The sequence below is a fragment of the Bos indicus genome, chromosome 17 (genome assembly GCF_029378745.1).
Source record: "Bos indicus isolate NIAB-ARS_2022 breed Sahiwal x Tharparkar chromosome 17, NIAB-ARS_B.indTharparkar_mat_pri_1.0, whole genome shotgun sequence".
In the NCBI taxonomy this organism is placed as follows: Eukaryota; Metazoa; Chordata; class Mammalia; order Artiodactyla; family Bovidae; genus Bos; species Bos indicus.
This window is the reverse complement of record NC_091776.1, coordinates 9,587,431-9,606,905: the sequence shown is the minus strand read 5'-3', so window position 1 is coordinate 9,606,905 and position 19,475 is coordinate 9,587,431. Positions and strand designations below refer to the sequence as shown.

The following is a 19,475-nucleotide window of genomic DNA, read 5'->3' as shown; positions in this document are numbered from 1 at the left end:
AAACATCTGACTGTCAATGCAGGAGATGTAGGTTTGATCCCTGGGTTGGGAAGACTCCCTGGTGAAGAGAATGACTACTCACTCCAGTATTCTTGCCTCGGAAATCCCATGGACAGAGAAGCCTGGCTTTAGTCCACAGGACTGCAAAAGAGTCAGACATGACTTAGTGACTAAACAAACCACACCTATATATATGCTCATAAACGCATATACATATTTTTAAAATGTATTCGATAATAATGCACTTAAAATAGGTTTTTAATCATTTGAGGAATCTAAGTGAAAAGATGGGTATTACTCAGTTTAATCACAAAATTGAAATAAAAACAAAAAATAAGAGTATAATATGAAATCCTTACATTTCCTCTCTCATACTACCATAAAGCTTCAATTGCATGTTTTAATAAATAACTATTTTAGATCCAAATAAGATACTGGATGCTGAAAAGGAAATAGGAAGAGGTCTCTCTATTTCACTAGCTCTTAATTTTTTATTCATTGTTACGGTCTGCTTTCCATTTACTGGGTAATAATATCATTATTACAGACTAAATCCCTCCTGGCTTTAGAAGGAAATCTTCCATTAGAAAGTAGTCAACTGTTGAAAGGAAGGTGATCAGGCCTAAAGGAAAACTAGAAATTTAGGGAGACGTTCTATTTTCTCATGACTTGGGAGGAAAATATCTACTTCTAGCAGATTTCAATGCCTACCCTCTCAACATAATGTTACTCAATTTTATTTCAGAATATTTTTACAAATTACTCTCACTCTTCAGGAAACACATTTTTTTTTTCTTTTTTACCGAGCCAGGTACTGGTGGAAAAATGAGGCCATGAAAATAAGATAACCCTTTTACTAGGCTTGATCAGGTGTGTGCATGCTCAGTCGTGTCTGACTCTTTGCGACCCTGTGGCCTGCAGCCTGCCAGGCTCCTCAGTCCATGGAATTTTCCAGGCAAGGATGCTGGAGTGGGTTGCCATTTCCTTCTCCAAGGGATCTTCCTGACCCAGGGATCAAACCCACATCTCTTGAGTCTCCTGCATTAGCAGGTGTATTTTTCATCACTATGCCTCCTGGGAATCCCCTCTGAATAATACAGAGTGGAAAATAAATACCAGCAGAAGCTCAGGATTCTAAAAGTTAGGAGCACGTTTCATCCTTCCTTTGATAACTAGTTTATGTTTCCAATGAAGGTATATTTTCTGAAGTCTTTTCGGAATCCAAATATTTTTACATACTCTTTTATATACTTTCTATTTCTCATATACCAGGGGAAATGTTTACCAAGAAGAGATTGGTGATAATTTGTTAAATGTATAAAGTTTCACATTCCTCAACAAACTTACATATTTGTCTTCTCTTTTCGATAAGTAACATCCTCATTTCTTGGATGGACATACAAGAGTGAAAGCAGTTTTATATTTTGCTCAGGCTGCATCAGAATTTAAAATCAATATATCTGATTCCTAAAATCTGTGCCTCTGATGCTTTTGACTTGCAATTATTTTATGAAGTATAAATTCATGTCTGATTTGTCTTCATTTTATAGCTCAGGCTTAAAAACCTGGTATGCTTGCATAAAATAATGGAAAATACAAGTTTATAAAAATTTATATAAATCAGTGATTCACAAATGATTCACTGATTATTTATCTTAGATAACATTTTTCTTTAGCATACATTTTTAAAGTTGTTAAAAATTAAAGTCTTCTGAATAAAATTTAAATATGACATATGGAACTTAAATTCACAAAAAGGAATCAGAACCCATTTATCAAATGGTGTACACTAATATTTAACAGTCAAAATTCTGTTAATGGCCAAAGATTATCTCAAGGTTCCCAGAGTCTTCGTTTTTTTGTTTGGTACAAGGGTGTGTATGTGTGTTGTGGAGTGGAGGGAAATGTATGAGCACAAAAAAGCAAACAGAAAAGATTTCAGATTTCTTGCCACAGCATAAATATGATGCTATCGTAATGCTCTTGTTAATTTCAAGGAATCATTTTCTAACACTGATGATCTAGTGGCTCATCTAGAAATTCAAATTCGAACTAATATACATGGATCTTGATGAATTTTTGGAAGGAAAATGATAAAATGATTTAAAAACATAACACCAAAGCATAAAAAAATAATTAAAAAGGAGGAAATATACTTAGGGGCATATTTTCAATAATGATGGAAGTCTGTGTAATGTTTTTCATTTACATTCACAATTTATTTGTAATATTTGCTTCTCAGAATGTTACCTGAAGGAAAAAATTATAATCAAATTTAGCTGCCTTAAAATAACAAGAAATAAAAGCATCAGAATCTCTAAGCTTATGAAACTAAAATGCATGTGAGGAACTAAATGGTTCCAACTTCATATATTGGATCTTTTAGCAAATTATTTCAGTGTACAAAGTCAGTGGACTGTTAAGTTCCAAATATTTTATATTCTTGAAGATTAATTTCTAGTAAGATAGTAATGGTTTAGAAGCCGTCTTCTGCTCATATAATATCCAAACCCAGACCAGACTTATTTTGCTTAAAGAAAATTCAGTACATGGAAATAACAAATCATATTTATGACAATCTGATATGCAATATGCCTCTGACAGAGAGATACCCAATTCTCACCAAAAGCTTATGGGAAGGGCATCATTTACAGCCACCACCTTTCTATCTAAAGCTCTCGAGCGAAAATACCTTGCAAATCTTTCACCAACTGCACGCATGTGTAGCACACAAATCCGTCTCATATTTTCCAACTGGGAGTAGCCAAGAGAGCAGGTTAAGATAGATCTGTCAACCCCCAGAATCATCAACTCTTCCTACAGACATTCACAACATAGGCACAAAAACTTCACTCCCTTCTCACTGGTGAGGGACTTACAGTTTTTATTGCAGTATCAAGACTTAAAATATCGTATTAGTTTCTGATGTACAACAGAGTGATTTGATATTTTTACACATTACAAAATGATGACCACAACGTCTGCTTATCACCTGTCACCATACAAAGTTATTACGGTATTACTGACGTTACCCTCTGTGCTGTGCATTACAGCCTCATAACTAATTGTACTGCTGAAGTCTGTACCTCTTAAGCCCCTTCACCATTTCTCCTACACTACCACCCCCTTCTCCTCTGATAACCACCAGCTTGTTACTCTGTATCGACAATTCTGTTTCTCTTGTTGTTTGTTCATTTCCATTTGCTTTGGATGCTTTTGAATTGTGGTGTTGGAGAAGACTCTTGAGAGTCCCTTGGACTGCAAGGAGATCCAACCAGTCCATTCTGAAGGAGATCAGCCCTGGGATTTCTTTGGAGGGAATGATGCTGAAGCTGAAACTCCAGTACTTTGGCCACCTCACGCGAAGAGTTGACTCATTGGAAAAGACCCTGATACTGGGAGGGATTGGGGGCAGGAGGAGAAGGGGACGACAGAGGATGGGATGGCTGGATGGCATCACTGACTAGATGGACGTGAGTCTGAGTGAACTCCGGGAGTTGGTGATGGACAGGGAGGCCTGGCGTGCTCAATTCATGGGGTTGCAAAGAGTCGGACACGACTGAGCGACTGAACTGAATGATTTTGGTAAAATCATTCATTATTTTTCTCTGACTTATTTCCCTCATCTTAAAACTCTCTAGGTCCATCTATGTTGTCACAGCTGGCAAGATTTCATTCTTTTTTATGGCCACGTAATAATCCCAGGGACGGGGGAGCCTGGTGGGCTGCCGTCTATGGGGTCGCACAGAGTAGGACACGACTGAAGCGACTTAGCAGCAGCAGCAGCAGCAATGTTCCATTGTAAATATATACCACACCCTCTTCAAAGGGATTTCACTTTTGGAAGTTACCAAGTTTTAACAAAATTCCCACTGCAACAAAATATTGACTAGTCCTTGAATGAGTTATAACTAGATTTTATGAGGAGTCTGCCTCTTTCTAGCAAGGTTTGTATGCTCTGTATTAATAAAAATTTGAGAGCCCTTTGATATTACAAACCATTTTACAAATGCAAGGTGTCTCTAATGGTAAGTTAGAGAAAGTTTTTAAAGGGAAGTTCCTGCTTCATACAAGCGCCGGCAGCAAGGCACCTGTGTGCACAGCACCCACACAGCAGCTGCCTGCCAGGGGCTGAGTGCCCCGTCCACTGCCAGCAGTTCTTGCTACTATTCTCCGAGGTTTCCAGCGTTCAAATGCTAAACCCAGTAAGAGAAGAGTCACAGCACTGTCCTCACGTGGGTATGCTTTCTACACGGGAAGACAGTTAAATGATGCAAAATGACAAAGCAGTTGTTATTAGTAGCACTAATATTCACAATGCTGATAATGCAGTAATGTATCCTTGATAGAAAAGTATGAAGAATAGTAAGAATACATAGAAGGGGAATTTAAGATCATAGAATTTGGAATGCTTGTGCCGGGCGGAATGCAGGATCTTAGTTCCCTGATCAGGGACTGAACCCACACCCTTTGCAGTGGAAGCGTAGAATCCTCATTACTGTACCGCCAGGGAAGTGCCCTGGAATGCCTTCTTGATGGAGAAATGGTATGCTGAGCCCTGAAGTCCTATGAGGTAAGGGGCAAGGCAGCTGTGGGGTTGAGAGGCATACAGAGAAAACTGCCCACTGTTGGAAAGCTGGGAAGAAATTCAGCCCAGAGACACTTGAGCTGTGAGAGAGAAAGTAAAACAGGAGAAAAGAGAGCTCGACTAGATCTTAAAGGCCATGATAGAAAGTCTGGACTTTTTATCTGAATGGCAATATGATGCCACCAAAAAGGCTGAAAGAGAGATCCTGACCAACAGGATCCTTTCAAATATTAAATTCTAAGAACATTAAAATAAGACAATTCACTATCAGACAAAATAACTGTTAAGGAAAAACTGTTTTTCAATTTCTTGACTACCAGAATACGTGATCTGGAAAACACGAAACAGACACATATCTCAGTGTTGAAATCAGACAGCTGGCAATTTCAGAGAGATGTGAATTTAAGTTGCATGATTATTGGACTTACATGTTTTAGTCTAAGAAAATGTGATACCAAGTAGTTAAAAATATGTGTCTTGATAATGGGAACTGTTTACAGAGTGAACACTGACACCAGTGCCAGGCATTGTGCTAAGGACCATGTATGTATTATTCATTTATTCCTCACAATCCCAATGAATTAAGTAGATTCTCACAACTGAAGAAATTGACACTTACAGAAATTAATGACTTTCCCAAGGTCACAGCACTAACAACCATCCAAAGTGCATGTGTGCTCAGTCATGACCTCATGGACTATACAGCCCACCAGGCTCCTCTGATGATGGGATTTCCCAGGCGAGAACACTGGAGTGGGTTGCCACTTCCTCCTCCAGTGATCTTCCCAACCCAGGGATTAAATCCATGACTCCTGCCCTGGCAGGTGGAATCTTTACCACTCAGCCACCAAGGAAGCCAAATAGCCATCCAGAACCAGAATGCACATACAAGGCAGTGCAATTTCAATTCCCAACACCGCACAGCAATCAAAGTCAAAGATGTCTGCTAGGAAGATGATCTCTATAATCGAAGAGAAGTGTTGCTCATTAGCAACAACAACAAAAACGCTGTAACATGCAGAGTTCACTCAATTGTATTTTATTTAAGCGAACAAAGTCTTCAAATCGAAGTATATGGCTATAAACTGTATAGAGGGGTCATAAAAAAGCTCTCTTTTCATATAGCTTCCCATATTAAAATGATTTTATCATGCCTCCCAAACATATAATTAGTTTTGATTGAATGGTTTACTTTTGTGAAATTGTATTGATCCATTCATTAAACAGCTTATTCTGCAAAGAAAACAGTGTTAAAGTCTGCATAAATTACCACTGATAGACAGGATTTCACCAGACTGGCAAGCACGCCAAATATCTTTTTTCATAGTTCTAGAATATGATTTGCAAGCATATGCACATAATGAATCTAAATGAATTGTAAATCACTCAAATCTAACAGAAGTCCCACTTCATTAGGAATACATCCTTCTAAAGACATTAGTTCACCATCGCATTTTTACATTAGTTAGCAGCTCTTTCAACTCTTTTAGTATTAAAAAATGCCACACTTCTTTCAACAAAAGAGCAGTATCCTTTGCCCCATTACTGTTTATGACTAGAAGAATGTCCCAACTAGGATATTAACACGAATAGCAGGTTGCTTGTGTGCTCAGTCGCTTCAGTCATGCCTGACTCTTTGCAACCCTATGGACTGCCAGGCTCCTTTGTTCATGGGATTCTCCAGCCAAGCTTACTGGAGTGGGATGCCATGCCTTCCTCCAGGGGATCTTCCCAACCCAGAGATTGAACCCGCATCTCCTGCATTGCAGGCAGATTCTTTACCCACTGAGATACCTGGCTAGCAAATTGAAATAAAGAGAATTCCAACCACTTGGTGACAGGCTCTCAGCAATGCCTTCCTGGAAATTAAAAGGCAACAATTTTTAGATAAGAAAAAAACTTAGAAGAATCCCCCCTCCCACCTTCCTCCTTTTGCTATTGTGCTGAGTAGCAGGCAAGCCAACATGTGGCCAAATTAATATCCTTAGCTAAAAAATAAGAAGGTTCCTTTATTATCAGTCACACATGAACTGGCAGGGACCCAACACCTGAAGGAAAAGATATTTTATGTTTTAACCTAAATGGAAAGGGGAGGGTGGCAGGGTGTAACATGTAATCACAGGTGGGCCAAACCGGGCCTCAATTAATTACATAATCAAATTAATACTTCTATTAATCACTGCTGTTATCAGGTGGTTATAAATACTCATATTTCATGTAACTATATATATAGAAGTAGGTTCTGAAAACTCAGAGCACTTGTAGGATTTTTAGCAGAGCTTATCTTGCTTTTCTTATATTTTAAACTCCTGGAAGATGGATATCATACTGTATCTCTTTATACTCCATAGCATCAAACTCAATAATTAAAACTCAAGTGAAATAACCAAATCATCCATTAAAAGTTTACAATTCATAGAATATTTTTCTAAATGCTAGATGGTTTTTCTTTGCTTATAAAAGGGCAGCTGTTACTATTTACAATAGCTAAGACATGGAAGCAATCTAAACGCCCACTGGCAGATGAATGGATAAAGAAGATGTGCAACAAATATTCAATGGAATACTACTCAGCCATAAAAAAGAATGAAATAATGCCATTTGCAGCAACATGGATAGACATAAACATTATATTAAGTGAAGTAAATCAAGAGACAAATACCACATGCTATCACTTATATGTATGTTGAATCTAAACTATGACACAGATGAACTTATTTACAAAACAGAAACAGACTCAGAGACACAAAAAACAAATTTGTGTTTACAAAAGAAGAAAGACGGAGGCAGGGATACATTAGGAGCATGGCATTAGGAGAAACGGACTACACAGAAAACAGATAAACAACAAGGTCCTCCTGTATAGCACAGGGACCTGCACTCTATATTGCATAATAAACCATAAGGAGAAAACAGATATATATACAACCAAATCACTCTGCTGTACTCCAGAAATTAACACTATAAATCAACCATACCTCAACTGAAAAAAATTTTAAATAAATAAAAGGGAAGCTGTTTTAACTTTCTGATTATAAAAACAATAGACGGGAGCTTCCCTGGCGGCTCAGTGGTAAAGAATCCCCCTGACAGTGCAGGAGACAAGGGCCCGATCCCTGGTTCAGGAAGATCCCACATGCTGTGAAGTAGCTGGGCGTGTGTGTCACAATTACTGAGCCCGTGCTCCAGAGCCCAGGAGCTGCAAGTGCTGAGCCCATGTGCTGCACTTACTGAGACAACGCGCCCTAGAGCCTGTGCTCTGCAGCAGGAAAGCCCACTGCAGTGAAAGACCCGTGCACTGCAGCTGGAGCGTGGCCCCCCTTGCTGCAACTACAGAAAAGCCCACGCAACAGCAAAGACCCAGCAGAGCCAAAAATAAAACAGACAAAAAAATTCTAAAAGGTTATCACTCTAAAAATAAATAAATAAAATGTACAGGAGCACATTCCTGTCCTATAAAAAAAAAGAAATAATACACTAATTATAGATAATAGCAAATATAAAAAGTGTTAAGAAAAGTGAAACCATAATATATCACCACCCAGAGAAATACTGTATTTCATCTATGAATAAAACTAAGAATGTATATTTTACCTATATGAATATATGAAAAGGTCATGCTATATAGATTATTTTAAACTCTGCTTTTTCATTCAGTATTTTCTGTTCTCCCGAAAGTTATTGGAAAATATTTATAGCTATAAAGTCCCAAATAATAGGAATGCACCAAACTTTGTTGATGAATTCCCCTATCAGTTGTTGTTTTCTTGGTCATGCTAATACTGCAATAAATCACTATAAAAAATTTGTTCACATTTTTCCCTAAGGATAGTTTCCTAGAAGTGGGGATAATGAGTCAAAGGGTAAACAAAACAAGGCTATTAACATATTGCCAAACTGCTTTCCAGAAAAGACATCCCAATTTGTAATCTCATTAGAAGCATATGTGTATCACTCATTTCAAAAAATACAATTTATTTAAAATTTTTAGCAATATGGAAAGCAAGCAATAGATGTTTAGTGTCTCAACTTATATTTCCCTAGTAGTGAGATAAAACAACTTTTGGTGTGTTTATTAGCCATTTATATTTTCCCTTTCTGCACAAAAATTGTTAGTGTTTTTCCTTAGTATAAGCCATGAACTGTTCAGAACTGTAAACTATTCACAGCCTAATTTCAGTAATCCATATGTTGACATCTTCAGGGTAACTGTGCATTTCCAAGTATTTATCTGCTAGCCTTAGTCTTTGTTTTCATTGCCACAATGTTATTTTTGTCAAAAGTTCTAAACCAAGACTCCAGCATTTAGACCCAATACTTCTCCAGTTTTAGTAAGTATATTTTAACTGCTATTTTTATCTTCCTAAGAATTACCTAAAAATTGCCCCTGATTATTAAGTCAATAAGTCAGTTTCTAGCTTGGTTCTTTGTAAATTAAGATGATAAATGTTGAAACTAAAAATATATATTAGTAAAATTGAAATTTTGTATGCAAACTTCATATAAAGATGTGATTATCTACGTGGTTCTTTCAACTATCATAGCTTTCTACGTGGTTCTTTCAACTATCATAGCTTAAATAAGTTCACAGTAAAATGTTCTAAGGAAAGTAACTTAGTCCTAAATTCTGTTTTTTTAAAAACAGAAATAGACTGACAAAAACCACTGAATTAGTTTCAGGTGTAAAATACATTTATACACATTGCAAACTGATCACCAGAATAAATCTAGTTAACACCCATTACCTTACATAATCACAAAATTCTTGTTCTTATGATGAGAACTTTTCAGATCTACTCTCTTAGCAACTTTCAAATATAACTACAGTGTTCTCAACTACAGACTCCATGCTATACATTACATCCTCAGAACTCAGTTATTTTATGACAGGGAGTTTGTGCTGTTTGACCTCTTTCACCCACTTCACCTACTCCCACCCTCCTACAGTCTGTTTTTACCAGTGCTCTTCCTTCGGAATTTAAGGAAAACATACTTTCTCTTTGCTAAGAATTCTCCTTTATATAATAGTGGGTTCAAGAATGATACTCTAATCAATCACAAGAGGATATTATGATTCTAAATAACAATGTAAATAAAAGCCTTTAAATTATCCTATCTTTTAAAAAACTTGAAGATTAAGTCCATAAACTAGTATTTCACATGTTTTTTAATAAACCTATCAAGTAAAAGTCACATCAAAATGAACGTACTTTTTGCCAATAGGAACATACATATCAATAATTACTTTAAATGTAAATAAAATAAACACTCCAACCAAAAGACACAGACTGGCTGAACGGATCCAAAAACAAGACCCATATATGTGCTGTCTACAACAGACCCACTTCAGACCTAGAGACACATGCAGACTGAAAGTGAGAGGATGAGAAAAGATACTCCATGCAAATGGAAACTCAAAAAAGTCAGAGTAACAATTTTCATATAAGACAAAATAGACCTTAAAATACAGAATATTACAAAATACAAGAAAGGACAGTACATAGTGGTCAAGAGCTCAAGCCAAGAAGAAGACATAACAATTGTAAATATTTATGCACCCAATATAGGAGCACCTCAATACACAGGCAAACACTAACAGACAGAAAAGGGGAAACTGACAGTAACACAATAATCGTAGGGATTTTAACACCCCACTTACATCAATGGACAGATAATCAAAACAAATTAATAAAGAAACGCAAACCTTAAATGACACATTAGACCAGAGGAGCCTACCTGAGATTGTCAGGACATTCCACACAAATGCAGAAGAATACATTCTCAGGTGCCTGCAGAATATTTTCCAGGATAGATCACACCTTGGGTCACAAATCAAATCCAGCCTTAGTAAATTTTAAAAACTTGAAATTGTATCAAGCATCTTTTCTGACCACAATCCGAAGAGATTAGATATCAGTTACAGGGGGAAGAAAAAACTGTTAAAAAAAAAAATCCACAAACACAAGAATATTAAACAATACGTTTATAAATAACCAAAAGGTTACCAAAGAAATGAAAGTGGAAATCGAAAAACACAAACAAATGACAATGAAAACACAACTCAAAACCTATGGGATGCAGCAGCAGCAGTCCTAAGAGGGCTATCTGTAGCAATGAAATCCTATCTCAAGAAACAAGACATCAAGAGGACAACCTAACCCGACACCAAAAGCAACTGGAAAAAGAACAAACGAGTCCCAAAGTTAGTGGGAGAAAAATCAGAAAGATCAGATCAGAAATAAATGAAAATGAAATAAAGGAAGAAATAGCAAAGACCAGTAAAACTAAAAACTGTGTCCTTGAGAAGATAAGCAAAATTGACAAACCATTTGTCAGACGCGTCAAGACAAAAAGGGAGAAGACTCAAATCACCAAAATTAGAAATGAAAAGAGAGAGGTCACAACACACAACATGGAAATACAAAGGATCACAAGAGACTATTACAAGCAACTACATGCCAATAAATTGGACAACCTGGAACAAACGGACAGATACTTGAAAAGTTCAACCTTCCAAGACTGAACCAGAAAGAAACAGAAATTATGGACAAGTCAATCACAGGCACTGAAATCAAAACTGTGATCAAAAATCTCCCAAAAAACAAAACCCAGGGCCAAATGGCTTCACACGTGAGTTGCACCAAATGTTTAGAGAAGAGCTAATACTTACCCTTCTCAAACTCTTCCAAAAAATTTCAGAGGAAGGAATACTTTCAAACTCATTCCACGAGACCACCATCACCAAAATCAGACAAAGAAACCACAGAAAAAGAAAATTACAGACCAATATCACTGATGAACATAGATGCAAAAATCCTCAACAAAATTCTAGCAGAAAGAATTCAACAACACATAAAAGGACCGATCAAAAAATGGGCAGAAGACCTAAACAGACATTTCTTCAAAGAAGACATACAGCTGGCCGATAAACATATGAAAAGATGCTCAACCGCGCTCATTACTAGAGAAATGCAAACCAAAACTACAATGAGGTATCACCTCACACCAATAAGAATGGCTATCACCAAAAAAAAAACAAAAAACAAAAAACTACAAACAGTGAGTGCTGGAGAGGATGTGGAGAAAAGGGACTCCTATTGCAGTGATGCTGGGAATTTAAATTGTTATAGCCACTATGGAGAACAGTAGAGAGAGTCCTCAATAAAGTAGAAATAAAACTACCATACGACCCAGCAATCTCACTGCTGGGCATATTCCCTTAGAAAACCTGGGCATATTCCTGTTTAACTGAGAAAAAAAAAACTACATGTAACCCCAATGTTCATTGCAGCAGTATGTACAATAGCCAGGGAGTGGAATTAGCCTAGATGTCCCTCAGCAGATGAACAGATACAGAAATTGTGGTACATATATATGTGCTGCTGCTGCTAAGTCACTTCATTCGTGTCCGACTCTGTGTGATCCCTTGGATGGCAGCCCACCAGACTCCCCCATCCCTGGGATTCTCCAGGCAAGAACACTGGAGTGGGTTGCCATTTCCTTCTCCAATGCATGAAAGTGAAAAGTGAAAGTGAAGTCCCTCAGTCCTGTCCGACTCTTTGAAACCCCATGGACTGCAGCCCACCAGGCTCCTCTGTCCATGGGATTTTCCAGGCAAGAGTACTGCAGTGGGGTGCCACTGCCTTCTCTGGTATATATATATAATGGGATATTAATCAGCCAGAAAAAAGAATGAATTTGAGTCCGTTCTAGTGAGGTGGATAAACGTAGAGCCTATTATACCGAGTCAAGTCAGAAAAAGAAAAACAAATATCATGTATTAACACATATATATGGAATCTAGAAAATGGTATTCATGAAGCTATTTGCAGGGAAGGGATGGAGACAGAGATATAGAGATAAGACTTTTGGACAAAGTAGGGGAAGGAGAGAGTGGGACGAATACAGAATATAGCATCAACATACATACACCGCCACGTGTAAAACAGACAGCTGGTGAGAAGTTGCTATAAACACAGGGAGCCAAGCACGGTGCTCTGCGATGATCTGAAGTAGGAGGGGAAGGAGGCTCCAGTGGGAAGGGATGTATATATCCCTGCAGCTGATTCACATTGTTGCATGGCAGAAACCAATGCAACACTGTAAAGCAATTTTCCTCAATTAGAAAATAAAATTTTTTTAAAGTAATAAAAAAGAAAAAAATACCAAAAAAATGTACCATTTTAGTACATATATGATCGAATATTATTCAGTCACAAAAATAAACAAATTCGAGTCAGTTCTAGTGAAGCTGATGAACCTAGAGCCTGTCACAGAGTGAAGTCAGAAAGAGAAAAACAAGTATTGCATATTAATACATATAGATGGAATCTAGAAAAATGGTACTGATAAACCTATTTGTAGGGAAGAAACAGATGCAGACAAAGAGAACAGACTTGTCGACACAACGAGGGAAGGAGAGGGTGGGATGAATTAAGAGAGAAGCATTGAAACTTATACATCACCATATGTTTTGTTGATTTCTGCTATGGTCTCTTTTGTTTCTTTTGCATTTATTTCTGCTCTAATTTTTAAGATTTCTTTCCTTCTACTAACCCTGGGGTTCTTCATTTCTTCCTTTTCTAGTTGCTTTAGGTGTAGAGTTAGGTTATTTATTTGACTTTTTTCTTGTTTCTTGAGGTGTGCCTGTATTGCTATGAACTTTCCCCTTAGGATTGCTTTTACCGTGTCCCACAGGTTTTGGGTTGTTGTGTTTTCATTTTCATTCATTTCTATGCAAATTTTGATTTCTTTTTTGATTTCTTCTGTGATTTGTTGGTTATTCAGCAGCGTGTTGTTCAGCCTCCATATGTTGGAATTTTTAATAGTTTTTCTCCTGTAATTGAGATCTAATCTTACTGCATTGTGGTCAGAAAAAATGCTTGGGATGATTTCTATTTTTTTGAATTTACCAAGGCTACCTTTATGGCCCAGGATGTGATCTATCCTGGAGAAGGTTCCATGTGCGCTTGAGAAAAAGGTGAAATTCATTGTTGTGGGATGAAATGTCCTATAGATATCAATTAGGTCTAACTGATCTATTGTATCGTTTAAAGTTTGTGTTTCCTTGTTAATTTTCTGTTTAGTTGATCTATCCATAGGTGTGAGTGGGGTATTAAAGTCTCCCACTATTATTGTGTTATTGTTAATTTCTCCTTTCATACTTGTTAGCATTTGTCTTACGTACTGTGGTGCTCCCGTGTTGGGTGCATATATATTTATAATTGTTATATCTTCTTCTTGGATTGATCCTTTGATCATTATGTAGTGACCTTCTTGGTCTCTTTTCACAGCCTTTGTTTTAAAGTCTATTTTATCTGATATGAGTATTGCTACTCCTGCTTTCTTTTGGTCCCTATTTGCATGGAAAATCTTTTTCCAGCCCTTCACTTTCAGTCTGTATGTGTCCCCTGTTTTGAGGTGGGTCTCTTGTAGACAACATATGTAGGGGTCTTGTTTTTGTATCCATTCAGCCAGTCTTTGTCTTTTGGTTGGGGCATTCAACCCATTTATGTTTAAGGTAATTACTGATAAGTATGATCCCGTTGCCATTTCTTTTATTGTTTTGGGTTCGAGTTTATACACTGTTTTTGTGTTTCCTGTCTAGAGAATATCCTTTAGTATTTGTTGGAGAGCTGGTTTGGTGGTGCAGAATTCTCTCAGCTTTTGCTTGTCTGAAAAGCTTTTGATTTCTCCTTCATACTTGAATGAGATCCTTGCTGGGTACAATAGTCTGGGCTGTAGGTTATTTTCTTTCATCATTTTAAGTATGTCTTGCCATTCCCTCCTGGCTTGAAGAGTTTCTATTGAAAGATCAGCTGTTATCCTTATGGGAATTCCCTTGTGTGTTATTTCTTGTTTTTCCCTTGCTGCTTTTAATATTTGTTCTTTGTGTTTGATCTTTGTTAATTTGATTAATATGTGTCTTGGGGTGTTTCTCCTTGGGTTTATCCTGTTTGGGACTCTCTGGGTTTCTTGGGCTTGGGTGATTATTTCCTTCCCCATTTTAGGGAAGTTTTCCACTATTATCTCCTCAAGTATTTTCTCATGGTCTTTCTTTTTGTCTTCTTCTTCTGGAACCCCTATTATTCGAATGTTGTAGCGTTTAATATTGTCCTGGAGGTCTCTGAGATTGTCCTCATTTCTTTTAATTCGTTTTTCTTTTATCCTCTCTGATTCATTTATTTCTACCATTCTATCTTCTAATTCACTAATCCTATCTTCTGCTTCTGTTATTCTACTATTTGTTGCCTCCAGAGTGTTCTTAATTTCATTTATTGCATTATTCATTATATATTGACTCTTTTTTATTTCTTCTAGGTCCCTGTTAAACCTTTCTTGCATCTTCTCAATCCTTGTCTCCAGGCTATTTATCTGTGATTCCATTTTAGTTTCAAGATTTTGGATCAATTTCACTATCATTATTCGGAATTCTTTATCAGGTAGATTCCCTATCTCTTCCTCTTTTGTTTGGTTTGGTGGGCATTTATCCTGTTCCTTTATCTGCTGAGTATTCCTCTGTCTCTTCATCTTGTTTAAATTGCTGAGTTTGGGGTGTCCTTTATGTATTCTGGCAGTTTGTGGAGTTCTCTTTATTGTGGCGTTTCCTCGCTGTGTGTGGGTTTGTACAGGTGGCTTGTCAAGGTTTCCTGGTTAGGGAAGCTTGTGCTGGTGTTCTGGTGGGTGGAGCTGCATTTCTTCTCTCTGGAGTGCAATGAAATGTCCAGTAGTGAGTTATGAGATGTCTATAGTTTTGGGGTGACTTTGGGCAGCCTGTATCTTGAAGCTCAGGGCTGTGTTCCTTTGTTGCTGGCAAAAATCAACAAAACCAAAAGCTGGTTCTTTGAAAGGATAAATAAAATTGACAAACCATTAGCCAGACTCATCAAGAAACAAAGGGAGAAAAATCAAATCAACAAAATTAGAAATGAAAATGGAGAGATCACAACAGACAACACAGAAATACAAAGGATCATAAGAGACTACTATCAACAATTATATGCCAATAAAATGGACAACGTGGAAGAAATGGACAAATTCTTAGAAAAGTACAACTTTCCAAAACTCGACCAGGAAGAAATAGAAAATCTTAACAGACCCATCACAAGCATGGAAATTGAAACTGTAATCAAAAATCTTCCAGCAAACAAAAGCCCCGGTCCAGACGGCTTCACAGCTGAATTCTACCAAAAATTTAGAGAAGAGCTGACACCTATCCTGCTCAAACTCTTCCAAAAAATTGCAGAGGAAGGTAAACTTCCAAACTCATTCTATGAGGCCACCATCACCCTAATACCAAAACCTGACAAAGATGCCACAAAAAAAGAAAACTACAGGCCAATATCACTGATGAACATAGATGCAAAAATCCTTAACAAAATTCTAGCAATCAGAATCCAACAACACATTAAAAAGATCATACACCATGATCAAGTGGGCTTTATCCCAGGGATGCAAGGATTCTTCAATATCCGCAAATCAATCAATGTTATACACCACATTAACAAATTGAAAAATAAAAACCATATGATTATCTCAATAGATGCAGAGAAAGCCTTTGACAAAATTCAACATCCATTTATGATAAAAACTCTCCAGAAAGCAGGAATAGAAGGAACATACCTCAACATAATAAAAGCTATATATGACAAACCCACAGCAAACATTATCCTCAATGGTGAAAAATTGGAAGCATTTCCTCTAAAGTCAGGAACAAGACAAGGGTGCCCACTTTCACCATTACTATTCAACATAGCTTTGGAAGTTTTGGCCACAGCAATCACAGCAGAAAAAGAAATAAAAGGAATCCAAATTGGAAAAGAAGAAGTAAAACTCTCACTATTTGCAGATGACATGATCCTCTACATAGAAAACCCTAAAGATTCCACCAGAAAATTACTAGAAATAATCAATGACTATAGTAAAGTTGCAGGATATAAAATCAACACACAGAAGTCCCTTGCATTCCTATACACTAATAATGAGAAAACAGAGAGAGAAATTAAGGAAACAATTCCATTCACCATTGCAACGGAAAGAATAAAATACTTAGGAATATATCTACCTAAAGAAACTAAAGACCTATATATAGAAAACTATAAAACACTGGTGAAAGAAATCAAAGAGGACACTAATAGATGGAGCAATATACCATGTTCATGGATTGGAAGAATCAATATAGTGAAAATGAGTATACTACCCAAAGCAATTTATAGATTCAACGCAATCCCTATCAAGCTACCAACAGTATTCTTCACAGAGCTAGAACAAATAATTTCACAATTTGTATGGAAATACAAAAAACCTCGAACAGCCAAAGCAATCTTGAGAAAGAAGAATGGAACTGGAGGAATCAACCTACCTGACTTCAGGCTCTACTACAAAGCCACAGTTATCAAGACAGTACGGTACTGGCACAAAGACAGAAATATAGATCAATGGAACAAAATAGAAAGCCCAGAGATACATCCACGCACATATGGACACCTTATCTTTGACAAAGGAGGCAAGAATATACAATGGATTAAAGACAATCTCTTTAACAAGTGGTGCTGGGAAATCTGGTCAACCACTTGTAAAAGAATGAAATTAGACCACTTTCTAACACCATACACAAAAATAAACTCAAAATGGATTAAAGATCTAAATGTAAGACCAGAAACTATAAAACTCCTAGAGGAGAACATAGGCAAAACACTCTCTGACATACATCACAGCAGGATCCTCTATGACCCACCTCCCAGAATATTGGAAATAAAAGCAAAAATAAACAAATGGGACCTAATTAACCTTAAAAGCTTCTGCACATCAAAGGAAACTATTAGCAAGGTGAAAAGACAGCCTTCAGAATGGGAGAAAATAATTGCAAATGAAGCAACTGACAAACAACTAATCTCAAAGATATACAAGCAACTCCTACAGCTCAACTCCAGAAAAATAAATGACCCAATCAAAAAATGGGCCAAAGAACTAAATAGACATTTCTCCAAAGAAGACATACAGATGGCTAACAAACACATGAAAAGATGCTCAACATCACTCATTATCAGAGAAATGCAAATCAAAACCACTATGAGGTACCATTTCACACCAGTCAGAATGGCTGCGATCCAAAAGTCTACAAATAATAAATGCTGGAGAGGGTGTGGAGAAAAGGGAACCCTCTTACACTGTTGGTGGGAATGCAAACTAGTACAGCCACTATGGAGAACAGTGTGGAGATTCCTTAAAAAACTGGAAATAGAACTGCCTTATGATCCAGCAATCCCACTGCTGGGCATACACACCGAGGAAACCAGAAGGGAAAGAGACACGTGTACCCCAATGTTCACTGCAGCACTGTTTATAATAGCCAGGACATGGAAGCAACCTAGATGTCCATCAGCAGATGAATGGATAAGAAAGTGGTGGTACATATACACAATGGAGTATTACTCAGCCATTAAAAAGAATACATCTGAATCAGTTCTAATGAGGTGGATGAAACTGGAGCCTATTATACAGAGTGAAGTAAGCCAGAAGGAAAAACATAAATATAGTATACTAACGCATATATATGGAATTTAGAAAGATGGTAACAATAACCTGGTGTATGAGATAGCAAAAGAGACACTGATGTATAGAACAGGCTTATGGACTCTGTGGGAGAGGGAGAGGGTGGGAAGATTTGGGAGAGTGACATTGAAACATGTAGAATATCATGTAAGAAACGAGTTGCCAGTCCAGGTTCGATGCGCGATACTGGATGCTTGGGGCTGGTGCACTGGGACGACCCAGAGGGATGGTGTGGGGAGGGAGGAGGGAGGAGGGTTCAGGATGGGGAACACATGTATGCCTGTGGCGGATTCATTTTGATATTTGGCAAAACTAATACAATTATGTAAAGTTTAAAAATAAAATAAAATTTAAAAGAAAAAAAAAAAAAGACAGAAGCATTGAAACTTATACATCACCATATGTAGAACAGATAGCCAGTGGGGACTTGCTGTATGATGCAGGGAGCTCAATGCCCTGCTCTGTGACAACCCAGAGGGGTGGGATGGGGTGGGAGCTTCAAGGGAGTTTCGAGAGGGAGGGGACATATGTATACCTATGGCTGATACACGTTGACGTATGGCAGAAACCAATGCAAAACTGTAAAGCAACTGTCCTCCAATAAACAATAAAAAATTAGGTACTTTTAAAGGGCTACCATATTGTTAACATAAAGGAAAAGAAAACTCTTTAAAGAACAACTTATATTTATTCATTTCTCAATCTATGGATTATCCAGTTCAAAATCTTGTCAGAGGTCTTAGAAAATGTAATAATCTTGTATGTGTAAATTTCCTGTTATTATTAAATATAAGTAATAAGAATTGCTTCTGGAACTAAGCTCATCTTAAACCAACTGGCTGTTTCTCACCCATGATTTTCCAAATCAGGTGACCTGTGCTTCCAATAAATGAAAGTCCTTAAATGATCCACTAATAAAATTTACAATAAAAGTCCATTGTGAAATTGAGGCCAGGGACAGAGAACGCACCAAGAAGCCAGACCATCCTCTGCAAGATAAATCAGATTCTCTCACATCCTGGAGTTCACAGCATCCCCCACTTTAGTGGAGCAATAACTGGAGTTTACGAGCTTCCAATTTTGAGAGACTTAAATTCAGAGAACTCTTAATATCACATTGCAGTTTAATTGCAGAAGTTTAAACAAAAATTTAAGATAAAAGAAACAAAATTAAAATACGAATGAGTGTCTTGTGACCTTACCTACATGGTTGGAGACCTTTTGCTCTCTCTCAAAGAAATGATTTTTCTTGCCTATCTGGAAGTAAACGTGACCGTCTCAGACGCTAGGGGAAAACTGACTCCAAGCAATGAGTACTTACAGGCTGGTCATC

General features: G+C 37.3%; 1 protein-coding gene across 6 annotated transcripts in view; it reads right to left on the bottom strand.

Annotated features, from left to right (window-relative positions):
* The window catches only part of NR3C2 (nuclear receptor subfamily 3 group C member 2), a 439,369-nt gene that overhangs the window by 381,650 nt on the left and 38,244 nt on the right, over positions 1-19,475 (bottom strand). The window lies entirely within an intron of this gene.